Below are 13,364 nucleotides of genomic sequence, written 5' to 3' on the forward strand. Positions count from 1 at the left end.
AGGCGTATCAACGGGCTATGGAGATTCCCATTAATAGATATCAATGTGAGTGAGTAGGGATTGCCATGCAACGGATGCACTAGAGCTATAAATGTATGAAAGCTCAACAAAAGAAACTAGTGGGTGTGCATCCAACTCGCTTGCTCACGAAGACCTAGGGCATTTTGTGGAAGCCCATCATTGGAATATACATGCCAAGTTTTATAATGAAAATTTCCCACTAGTATATGAAAGTGATAAAACAAGAGATTGTCTATCATGAAGATCATGGTGCTACTTTGAAGCACAAGTGTGGTAAAAGGATAGTAGCATTGCCCCTTCTCTCTTTTTCTCTCATTATTTTTTTTGTTTGGGCCTTTCTCTTTTTTTATGGCCTCTTTTTTTTCTCTTTTTTTATTTGGGCTTCTTTGGCCTCTTTTATTTATTTATTTTCGTCCGGAGTCTCATCCCGACTTGTGGGGGAATCATGGTCTCCATCATCCTTTCCTCACTGGGACAATGCTCTAATAATGATGATCATCACACTTTTATTTACTTACAACTCAATAATTACAACTCGATACTTAGAACAAGATATGACTCTATATGAATGCCGCCGGCGGTGTACCGGGATGTGCAATGATGCATGAGTGACATGTATGAAAGAATTATGAACGGTGGCTTTGCCACAAATACAATGTCAACTGCATGATCATGCAAAGCAATATGACAATGATGGAGCGTGTCATAATAAACGGAACGGTGGAAGGTTGCATGGCAATATATCTCAGAATGGCTATGGAAATGCCATGATAGGTTGGTATGGTGGCTGTTTTGAGGAAGGTATATGGTGGGTTTATGGTACCGACGAAAGTTGCGTGGTACTAGAGAGGCTAGCAATGGTGGAAGGGTGAGAGTGCGTATAATCCATGGACTCAACATTAGTCATAAAGAACTCACATACTTATTGCAAAAATCTATTAGTTATTGAAACAAAGTACTAAGTGCATGCTCCTAGGGGGATAGATTGATAGGAAAAGACCATCGCTCGTCCCCGACCGTCACTCATAAGGAAGGCAATCAATAAATAAATCATGCTCCGACTTCATCACATAACGGTTCACCATACGTGCATGCTACGGGAATCACAAACTTCAACACAAGTATTTCTCAAATTCACAACTACTCAACTAGCATGACTCTAATATCACCATCTTCATATCTCAAAACAATTATCAAGCATCAAACTTCTCATAGTATTCAATGCACTTTATATGATAGTTTTTATTATATCCCTCTTGGATGCCCATCATATTAGGACTAATTTCATAACCAAAGCAAATTACCATGCTGTTCTAAAGACTCTCAAAATAATATAAGTGAAGCATGAGAGTTCATCTATTTATACAAAATAAACCACCGCCGTGCTCTAAAAAGATATAAGTGAAGTACTAGAGCAAATGACAAACTACTCCGAAAGATATAAGTGAAGATCAATGAGTAGTAGAATAATTATGCAACTATGTGAAGACTCTCTAACATTAAATAATTTCAGATCTTGGTATTTTATTAAAACATCAAGCAAAGCAAAATAAAATTACATTCTAAGAATAGCAAACATCATGTGAAGAAGCAAAAACTTAGGATCAACCGAAACTAACCGATAGTTGTTGGAGAAGAAAGGTGGGATGCCAACCGGGGCATACCCAAGCTTAGAAGCTTGAGACTTCTTGAAATATTATCTTGGGATGCTTTGGGCATCCCCAAGCTTGAGCTTTTGTGTCTCCTTAATTCCTCTCATATCACGGTCTCCCTAAATCTCAAAAGCTTCATCCACACAAAACTCAACAAGGACTCGTGAAATAAGTTAGTATAAACCATTGCCAAAACCTTATCATACTCTATTGTAGAAAATCACTAAAATTATTATTCAACATTGCATACTAAATGCCTCTGCATATTTAATAGTCCTATCCTCAAATAGAATCATTAAAGAAGCAAACATATGCAAACAATGCAAACATAACAGCAATCTGCCTAAACTGGATAGTCTGTAAAGAGTGCAGCAAGATCCATACTTCCCTAACTCCAAAAATTATGAAAGAAAATTACCACTGTAGTAAATTTATCAGATCTTAATATGCAAAAGGTTTCAACATTTTATCACATTCTGAATTTTCTAGGAAATTATTGCAACAGCGGTAAACTTTCTGTTTTCAAACAGCAACATGAAGACTTGTAACATAGGCATAGTAAAGACTATCAATGCCACTTTTATTGAAATAAAGATGCAAAACATTGTTATAAATAACATCAAGAAAATCCTAAAAAAATAAATTGACGCTCCAAGCAAAACACATATCATGTGGTGAATAAAAATATAGCTCCAAGTAAAGTTACCGATGGAAGTAGACGAAAAGGGGATGCCTTCCGGGGCATCCCCAAGCTTTGGCTTTTAGGTGTACTTAGATTATGTTGGGGGTGACATGGGCCTCCCCAAGTTTAGGCTCTTTCCACTCCTTGTTCCATAATCCATCAAATCTTTACCCAAAACTTGAAAACTTCACAACACAAAACTTAAAGTAGAAAATCTCGTGAGCTCCGTTAGCGAAAGAAAACAAAAGACCACTTAAAGGTACTGTAACGAACTCATTCTTTATTTATATTGGTGTTATACCTACTGTATTCCAACGACTCTATGGTTTATAAACTATTTTACTAGCCATATATTCATCAAAATAAGCAAACAACACACGAAAAACAGAATCTGTCAAAAACAGAACAGTCTGTAGTAATCTGTAGCTAGCGCAAGATCTGGAACCCCAAAAATTCTAAAATAAATTTCTGGACGTGAGTAATTTATCAATTAATCATCTGAAAAAAGAATTAATTAAATAGAACTTTACAAATAAAAATGGCAGCAATTCTCGTGAGCGCTAAAGTTTCTGTTTTTTACAGCAAGATCAACAAGACTTTCCCCAAGTCTTCCCAACGGTTCTACTTGGCACAAACACTAATTAAAACATAAAAACTCAAAATAAACATAGGCTAGATAAATTATTTATTACTAAACAGGAGCAAAAAGCAAGGAATAAAAATAAAATTGGGTTGGCTCCCAACAAGCGCTATCGTTTAACGCCCCTAGCTAGCCACGATGATTTCAATGATGCTCACATAAAGGATAAGAATTGGAACATAAAGAGAGCATCATGAAGAATATGACTAACACATTTAAGTCTAACCCACTTCCTATGCATAAGGATTTTGTGAGCAAACAACTTATGGGAACAATAATCAACTAGCATAGGAAGGCAAAACAAGCATAACTTCAAAACTTTAAGCACATAGAGAGGAAACTTGATATTATTGTAATTCCTACAAGCATATATTCCTCCCTCATAATAATTTTCAGTAGCATCATGAGTGAATTCAACAATATAACCAGCACCTAAAGCATTCTTTTCATGATCTACAAGCATATAATTTTTATTACTCTCCACATAAGCAAAATTCTTCTCATTCGGAATAGTGGGAGTATCATAAGAAACTCGAATACTATAAATTGTTTCCATATTAAAAGAGTAATGTTTAGAAAAAGGGGAATCATAATCATGACAAGTTTTATAAATATAATCATCACTACATTTTATAGCATATGTATCATCACAATAATCATCATAAGTAGGAGGCATGCTATCATCATTATAAATTTGCATATCAATACTTGGGAGACTAAAAATTTAAACTTAGCATCCCCAAGCTTGGGACAAACATTAATTGCAGCAAATATATTCTCAAAAACATTATCTTCATGAAATATAGCATCCCCAATCTTGGGCCTTTTCATATCATAAGCATAATCACTCTCATCATTAATAGTATGGATAGCACCAATAGTATAGCAATTATCATATTCTTCCAAGCAAGTGCCAAAAAGATTTTCAAGATCATAAGAAGTATCATTATCTTCCACAATTATATTTTCATGAGGCACAATAGTAATAGGAGCAACATTATTTGGGAGAGATATCTTTTTACCTCTCTTCCTTTTTATTTTCTTCTTCTTCTTCACCACATCATGTGTGGGTTCAATCCTCTTTTTGGAGCTCCTTATTAATGAGATTGGTTGAATAGGAGGCTCTTACTCGTTACCTGATTCATCATAAGAAATAATAGGAGGGTATTGGGAAGTCTCTTCCCTTTCATTAGTATTCTCTTCATCTTCTATTTGTTTTCTTTTCTTTATGTAGTTGGCAATATAAGGATTTTCAATACAATTCACTGCACAATACATATAAATTTCCTCTAGATCAAAGCCAAGAAGTTTATAACGGGCAAATTCTAGAAGATCCCCAGTTATATGTTTCATTTCTTCATAACCCATAAGCAAACTAAGTTCATTATAATGTGCAAGGGAAATCACGTCATCACAAATTTTGGACACGATTAGATCATGAAACAATTTGCATCGGATGGTTAAATGACCACGTTCATTGCAAAGCTCACAAGTATGGCAAAGAAAATTTAAATTTTTAGCACAATCATCTAGCCTTTCTTGCAACAATTTAGTTTCTAAGTACTTATGCCTCTTGCAATATCTATCTTCCCTATTTGGTGTGTACTTACAAACCCAATGCACTCCACAAAAATTGACAAGTTTATATGAGACATTTTCATCATAACTAGTGCAATCATTATTAGTATCATGGATATTCAAAGAATTCGTACTAACAACATTGCAATCATGCTCATCATTCACATATTTTATGCCAAGCATTCTATGTAATTCTTCTTCTAGTATTTGAGCACAATTTTCCTTTCCATCATACTCATGAAAGATATTAAAAAGATGAAGCGTATGAGGTAAACTCAATTCCATTTTTTGTAGTTTTCTTTTATAAACTAATCTAGCGCTAAAACAAGAAACTAAAGGACTCGATTTTAGGATCTAAAGATATACCTTCAAGCACTCACCTCCCCGGCAACGGCGCCATAATAGAGCTTGATGTCTACTACACAACCTTCTTCTTGTAGACGTTGTTGGGCCTCCAAGTGCAGAGGTTTGTAGGACAGTAGCAAATTTCCCTCAAGTGGATGACCTAAGGTTTATCAATCCGTAGGAGGCGTAGGATGAAGATGGTCTCTCTCAAGCAACCCTGCAACCAAATAACAAAGAGTCTCTTGTGTCCCCAACACACCCAATACAATGTTAAATTGTATAGGTGCACTAGTTCGGCGAAGAGATGGTGATACAAGTGGTATATGGATGGTAGATAATAGTTTTTGTAATCTGAAAATATAAAAACAGCAAGGTAACGAATGATAAAAGTGAGTGTAAACGGTATTGCAATGCGTTGAAACAAGGCCTAGGGTTCATACTTTCGCTAGTGCAAGTTCCCTCAACAATACTAACATAATTGGATCACATAACTATCCCTCAACATGCAACAAAGAGTCACTCCAAAGTCACTAATAGCGGAGAACGAACGAAGAGATTATGGTAGGGTATGAAACTGATACGTCTCCAACGTATCTATAATTTTTGATTGCTCCATGCTATATTATCTACTGTTTTGGACATTATTGGGCTTTATTATCCACTTTTATATTATTTTTGGGACTAACCTATTAACCGGAGGCCCAGCCCAGAATTGCTGTTTTTTGCCTGTTTTAGGGTTTCGAAGAAAAGGAATATCAAACGGAGTCCAAACGGAATGAAACCTTCGGGAACGTGATTTTCTCAACGAATAAGACCAGAGAGACTTGGACCGTACGTCAAGAAAAGAAACAGGAGGCCACGAGGTAGGGGACGCGCCCACCCCCACCAGGCGTGCCCTCCACCCTCGTGGCCCCCCTGTTGCTCCACCGACGTACTCCTTCCTCCTATATATATCCACTTACCCCCAAACGATCAGAGACGGAGCCAAAAACCTAATTCCACCGCCGCAACCTTCTGTATGCACGAGATCCCATCTTGGGGCCTGTTCTGGAGCTCCGTTGGAGGGGGCATCGATCACGGAGGGCTTCTGTCAAATACTAGCCATAGATTTATAAACTATTTTACTAGCCATAGATTCATCAAAATAAGTAAACAACACATGAAAAACAGAATCTGTCAAATACAGAACAGTCTCTAGTAATATGGATCAAACGTATACTTATGGAACTCATAAAATTCTCAAATAAATTGCTGGACCTGAGGAATTTATCTATTAATAATCTGCAAAAATAATTAATTAAATATCACTCTCCAAATAAAAATTGCAGCACTTCTCGTGAGCGCTAAAGTTTCTGTTTTTGACAGCATGATCAACAAGACTTTCCCCAAGTCTTCCCAAAGGTTCTACTTGGCACAAACACTAATTAAAAGCATAAAACCACATCTAAACAGAGGCTAGATTAATTAATTATTACTAAACAGGAACAAAAAGCAAGGAACTAAAATAAAATTGGGTTGTCTCCCAACAAGCGCTATCGTTTAATGCCCCTAGCTAGGTATGATGATTTCAATGATGCTCACATAAATGATAAGAATTGTAACATAAAGAGAGCATAATGAAGAATATGACTAGCACATTTAAGCCTAACCCACTTCCTATGCATAGGGATATTGTGAGCAAACAATTTATGGGAACAAGAATCAACTTGCATAGGAAAGTAAAACAAGCATAACTTCAAAATTTTAAGCACATAGAGAGGAAACTTGATATTATTGCAATTCCTACAAGCATATGTTCCTCCCTCATAATAATTTTCAGTAGCATCATGAATTAATTCAACAATATAACCAGCACCTAAAGCATTCCTTTCATGATCTATAAGAATAGAAAAATTATTACTCTCCACATAAGCAAAATTCTTCTCATGAATAATAGTGGGAGCAAACTCAACAAAATAACTATCATGTGATTGAAAATTAAGATCAAGATGACAAGTTTCATGGGTATCATTACTATTTAAAGCATACGTGTCATCACAATAATTATCATAGATAGGAGGCATGCCTTCATCATAATAAATTTGCTCATCAAAGCTTGGGGGACAAAAAATAACATCTTCATCAAACATAGCTTCCCCAAGCTTGTTTCTTTGCATATCATTAGCATCATGGATATTCAAGGAATTCATACTAACAACATTGCAATCATGCTCATCATTCAAATATTTAGTGCCAAACATTTTATAGATTTCTTCTTCTAGCACTTGAGCACAATTATCCTTTCCATCATACTCACGAAAGATATTAAAAGGGTGAAGCGTATGAGACAAACTCAATTCCATTTTTTATAGTAATTTTCTTTTATAAACTAAACTAGTGATAAAACAAGAAACTAAAAGACTCGATTGCAAGATCTAAAGATATACCTTCAAGCACTCACCTCCCCGACAACGGCACCAAAAAAGAGCTTGATGTCTACTACACAACCTTTTTCTTGTAGACGTTGTTGGGCCTCCAAGTGCAGAGGTTTGTAGGACAGTAGCAAATTTCCCTCAAGTGGATGACCTAAGGTTTATCAATCCGTAGGAGGCGTAGGATGAAGATGGTCTCTCTCAAGCAACCCTGCAACCAAATAACAAAGAGTCTCTTGTGTCCCCAACACACCCAATACAATGGTAAATTGTATAGGTGCACTAGTTCGGCGAAGAGATGGTGATACAAGTGCAATATGGATAGTAGATAATAGTTTTTGTAATCTGAAATTATAAAAACAGCAAGGTAGCAAGTGATAAAAGTGAGCGTAAATGGTATTGCAATGATAGGAAACAAGGCCTAGGGTTCATACTTTCGCTAGTGTAAGTTCCCTCAACAATACTAACATAATTGGATCATAAAACTATCCCTCAACATGCAACAAAGAGTCACTCCAAAGTCACTAATAGCAGAGAACAAATGAAGAGATTATGGTAGGGTACGAAACCACCTCAAAGTTATTCTTTCCAATCAATCCGTTGGGCTATTCCTATAATTGTCACAAACAGCCCTAGAGTTCGTACTAGAATAACACCTTAAGATACAAATCAACCAAAACCCTAATGTCACCTAGATACTCCAATGTCACCTCAAGTATCCGTTGGTATGATTATACGATATGCATCACACAATCTCAATTCATCATTCAACCAACACATAGAACCTCATAGAGTGCCCCAAAGTTCTACCGGAGAATCACGACGAAAACGTGTGCCAACCCCTATGCATAGGTTCATGAACCCACAAGTTGGTCACCCCAACATACATCAAGTGGCACGCGGTATCCCATTGTCACCACAGATATTCACTGCAAGACATACATCAAGTGTTCTCAAGTCTTTAAAGACTCAATCCGATAAGATTACTTCAAAGGGGAAACTCGATTCATTACAAGAGAGTAGAGGGGGGAAGAAACATCATAGGATCCAAATATAATAGCAAAGCTCGCGATACATCAAGATCGTATCATCTCAAGAACACGAGAGAGAGATCAAACACATAGCTACTGGTACATACTCTCAGCCCCGAGGGAGAACTACTCCCTCCTCGTCATGGAGGGCACTGGGATGATGAAGATGGCCACCGGTGAGGGTTCCCCCCTTCGGCAGGGTGCCGGAACAGGGCCCCGATTGACTTTTGGTGGCTACGAAGGCTTCTGGCGGCGGAACTCCCGATCTATCTTGCGTTCTGGAAGTTTTAGGTCACGTGGGTATATATGGGTGCAGGAGGTACGTCAGGGGAGCCACGAGGGTCCCACGAGACAGGGGGGCGCGCCCTAGGTGGGCGCCCCCACCCTCATGAGCACCTCGTTCCTTCCTTGACGTAGGGTCCAAGTCCATCGGGTGTGTTTCCTTCCAAAAATTACTTCTCCAGTTGATTTCATTCCGTTTCGACTCCGTCTGATATTCCTTTTCTTTAAAACACTGAAATAGGCATAAAACAACAAATCTGGGCTGGGCCTCCGGTTAATAGGTTAGTCCCAAAAGTAATATAGAAGTGGATAATAAAGCCCAATATTGCCCAAAACAGTAGATAATATAGCATGGAGCAATCAAAAAATTATAGATACGTTAGAGACGTATCAGCCACCATTCATAATTCTTTCATACATGTCACTCATGTATCATTGCATATCCCGGTACACCGCCGGAGGCTCATATATAGTCATATTTTGTTCTAAGTATCAAGTTGTAATTATTGAGTTGTAAGAAAAATAAAAGTGTGATGATCATCATTATTAGAGCATTGTCCCAGTGAGGAAAGGATGGTGGAGACTATGATTCCCCCCACAAGTCGGGATGAGACTCCGGACGAAAAAGAAAGAAAGAAAGAAAAGAGGCCATAAAAAAGAGAAAAGGCCTAAATAAAAAAGAAAAGAAAAAAATGAGAGAAAAAGAGAGAAGGTACAATGTTACTATCCTTTTACCACACTTGTGCTTCAAAGTAGCACCATGATCTTCATAGTAGAGAGTCTCTCATGTTATCACTTTCATATACTAGTGGGAATCTTTCATTATAGAACATGGCTTGTATATTCCAATGATGGGCTTCCTCAAAATGCCCTAGGCCTTCATGAGCAAGCAAGTTGGATGCACACCCACTTAGTTTCTTTTTGAGCTTTCATATACTTATAGCTCCAGTGCATCCGTTGCATGGCAATCCCTACTCACTCACATTGATATCTATTGATGGGCATCTCCATAGCCCGTTGATATGCCTAGTTGATGTGAGACTATCTTCTCCCTTTTTGTATTCTCCACAACCACCACTCTATTCCGCCTATAGTGCTATATCCATGGCTCACGCTCATGTATTGCGTGAAAATTGAAAAAGTTTTGAGAATGTCAAAAGTATGAAACAATTGCTTGGCTTGTCATCGGGGTTGTGCATGATTTAAATATTTTGTGTGGTGAAGATAGAGCATAGCCAGACTATATGATTTTGTAGGGATAACTTTCTTTAGCCATGTTATTTTGAGAAGACATAATTGCTTTGTTACTATGCTTGAAGTATTATTATTTTTATGTCAATATGAACTTTTGTCTTGAATCTTTCGGATCTGAATATTCATACCACAATTAAGAAGAATTACATTAAAATTATGCCAAGTAGCATTGCGCATCAAAAATTCTGTTTTATCATTTACCTACTCGAGGACGAGCAAGAATTAAGCTTAGGGATGCTTGATATGTCTCCAACGTATCTATAATTTTTGATTGCTCCATGCTATATTATCTACTGTTTTGGACATTATTGGGCTTTATTATCGACTTTTATATTGTTTTTAGGACTAACCTATTAACCGGAGGCCTAGCCCAGAATTGTTGTTTTTTGCCTGTTTTAGGGTTTCGAAGAAAAGGAATATCAAACGGAGTCCAAACGGAATGAAACCTTCGGGAACGTGATTTTCTCAACGAATAAGACCAGAGAGACTTGGACCCTACGTCAAGAAAAGAAATAGGTGGCCATGAGGTAGGGGGCGCGCCCACCCCCACGAGGCGCGCCCTCCACCCTCGTGGGCCCCCTGTTGCTCCACCGACGTACTCCTTCCTCCTATATATATCCACGTACCCCCGAACGATCAGAGATGGAGCCAAAACCCTAATTCCACCGCCGCATCCACGAGATCCCATCTTGGGGCCTGTTTCGGAGCTCCGCCGGAGGGGGCATCGATCATGGAGGGCTTCTACATCAACACCATAGCCTCTACGATGAAGTGTGTGTAGTTCACCTCAGACCTACGGGTCCATAGTTAGTAGCTAGATGGCTTCTTCTCTCTTTTTGGATCTCAATACAACATTCTCCCCCTCTCTTGTGGAGAACTATTCGATGTAATCTTCTTTTTGCGATGTGTTTGTTGAGACCGATGAATTGTGGGTTCATGATCAAGTCTATCTATGAATAATATTTGAATCTTCTCTGAATTCTTTTATGTATGATTGGTTATCTTTGCAAGTCTCTTCGAATTATCAGTTTGGTTTGGCCTACTAGATTGATCTTTCTTGCAATGGGAGAAGTGCTTAGCTCTGGGTTCAATCTTGCGTGTCCTTTCCCGGTGACAGTAAGGGCAGCAAGGCACGTATTGTATTGTTGCCATCGAGGATAACAACATGGGGTTTTCTTCATATTACATGAGTCTATCCCTCTACATCATGTCATCTTGCTTAAGGCGTTACTCTGTTTTTAACTTAATACTCTAGATGCATGCTGGATATTGGTCGATGAGTACAGTAATAGTAGTAGATGCAGGCAGGAGTCGGTCTACTTGTCTCGGTCGTGATGCCTATATACATGATCATACCTAGATATTCTCATAACTATGCTCAATTCTGTCAATTGCTCAATAGTAATTTGTTCACCCACCGTAGAATACTTATGCTCTCGAGAGAAGCCACTAGTGAAACCTATGGCCCCCGGGTCTATCTTTATCATATTGATCTCCTATTACTTAGTTATTTCCTTTGCTATTTACTTTGCCTTTATTTTACTTTGCATCTTTATCATAAAATACGAAAAATATTATCTTATCATATCTCACTCTCGTAAGTGGCCTTATAGGGATTGACAACCCCTATTTGCGTTGGTTGCGAGGATTTATTTGTTTTGTGCAGGTGCGAGGGACTCGCGCATAGCCTCCTACTGGATTGATACCTTGGTTCTCAAAAACTGAGGGAAATACTTACGCTACTTTGCTGCATCATCCCTTCCTCTTCGGGGAAAACCAACGTAGTGCTCAAGAGGTAGCAGAAACCACCTCAAAGTTATTCTTTCCAATCAATCCGTTGGGCTATTCCTATAAGTGTCACAAACAGCCCTAGAGTCTGTACTAGAATAATACCTTAAGACACAAATCAACCAAAACCCTAATGTCACCTAGATACTCCAATGTCACCTCAAGTATCCGTGAGTATGATTATACGATATGCGTCACACAATCTCAGATTCATCTATTCAACCAACACATAGAACCTCAAAGAGTGCCCCAAAGTTTCTACCAGAGAATCACGACGAAAACGTGTGCCAAACCCTATGTATAGGTTCATGGGCGTAACCCGCAAGTTGGTCACCAAAACATACATCAAGTGAATCACGTGATATCCCATTGTCACCACAGATATGCACGGCAAGACATACATCAAGTGTTCTCAAATCTTTAAAGACTCAATCCGATAAGATAACTTTCAAAGGGGAAACTCAATCCATTACAAGAGTAGAGGGGGGAAGAAACATCATAGGATCCAAATATAATAGCAAAGCTCGCGATACATCAAGATCGTATCACCTCAAGAACACGAGAGATAGAGAGAGAGATCAAACACATAGCTACTGGTACATACCCGCAGCCCCGAGGGAGAACTACTCCCTCCTCATCAGGGAGAGCACCGGGATGATGAAGATGGCCATCGGAGAGGGATTGCCCCCTCCGACAGGGTGCCAGAACGGGTCTAGATTGGCTTTCGGTGGCTACGGAGGCTTCTGGCGGTGGAACTCCCGATCTATTGTGCTCCCCGATCGTTTTAGGGTATATGGAGATATATAGGCGGAATAAGTACGTCAGGGAAGCCACGAGGGGCCCACGAGAGTGGAGGGCGCGCCTAAGGGGGTGGGCGTGCCCCCTACCTCGTGGCTTCCTTGTTGCTTCCCTTATGTGGACTCCAAGTCTCCCGGGTTGCTTTCCTTCCAAAAATAAGTTCCGTGAAATTTCAGGTCAATTGGACTCCGTTTGATTTTCCTTTTCTGCGATACTCTAAAACTAGGAAAAAACAGAAACTGGCACTGGGCTCTAGGTTAATAGGTTAGTCCCAAAAATCATATAAAATAGCATATAAATGCATATAAAACATCCAAGGTTGATAATATAATAGCATGGAACAATAAAAAAATTATAGATACGTTGGAGACATATCAGACCTCGCTTGTCCTCAAGCGAAAGCCGAAATCGAAAAATATGTACACATGTTTAGAGACAGAGGTGTCGATAAAAATAAAATACGGACATGAGGGCATCATGATCATTCTTAGAACAGCAACATATATATATTGTCATATGATCTCTTATGCTAAAATAACAATTCAATCACAATTTCAAGTATGAAGCATAAACTTCATTGAGAACCAACAAACTCTAATCTCAGTCATTGAGGCAATTGCAATTTATCATAACATATGAAAGAGTCAATATAAGAGCTTTTCAGCAAGTCCACATACTCAACCATCTTTTAGTCTTTCACAATTGCTAACACTCCCGCAATATTTATGGGTATGAAGTTTTAATCGGACACAGAGAAAGATAGGGGCTTATAGTTTTGCCTCCCAACATTTTACCTCAAGGGTAATGTCAACAACAATTGTTCATGAAGACTCACATCCAATTAGCTATATATATTGGGATCTTTCCAACATATTGTGCTTG

Source organism: Triticum aestivum, chromosome 5A (assembly GCF_018294505.1).
Source record: "Triticum aestivum cultivar Chinese Spring chromosome 5A, IWGSC CS RefSeq v2.1, whole genome shotgun sequence".
Taxonomy (NCBI): domain Eukaryota; kingdom Viridiplantae; phylum Streptophyta; class Magnoliopsida; order Poales; family Poaceae; genus Triticum; species Triticum aestivum.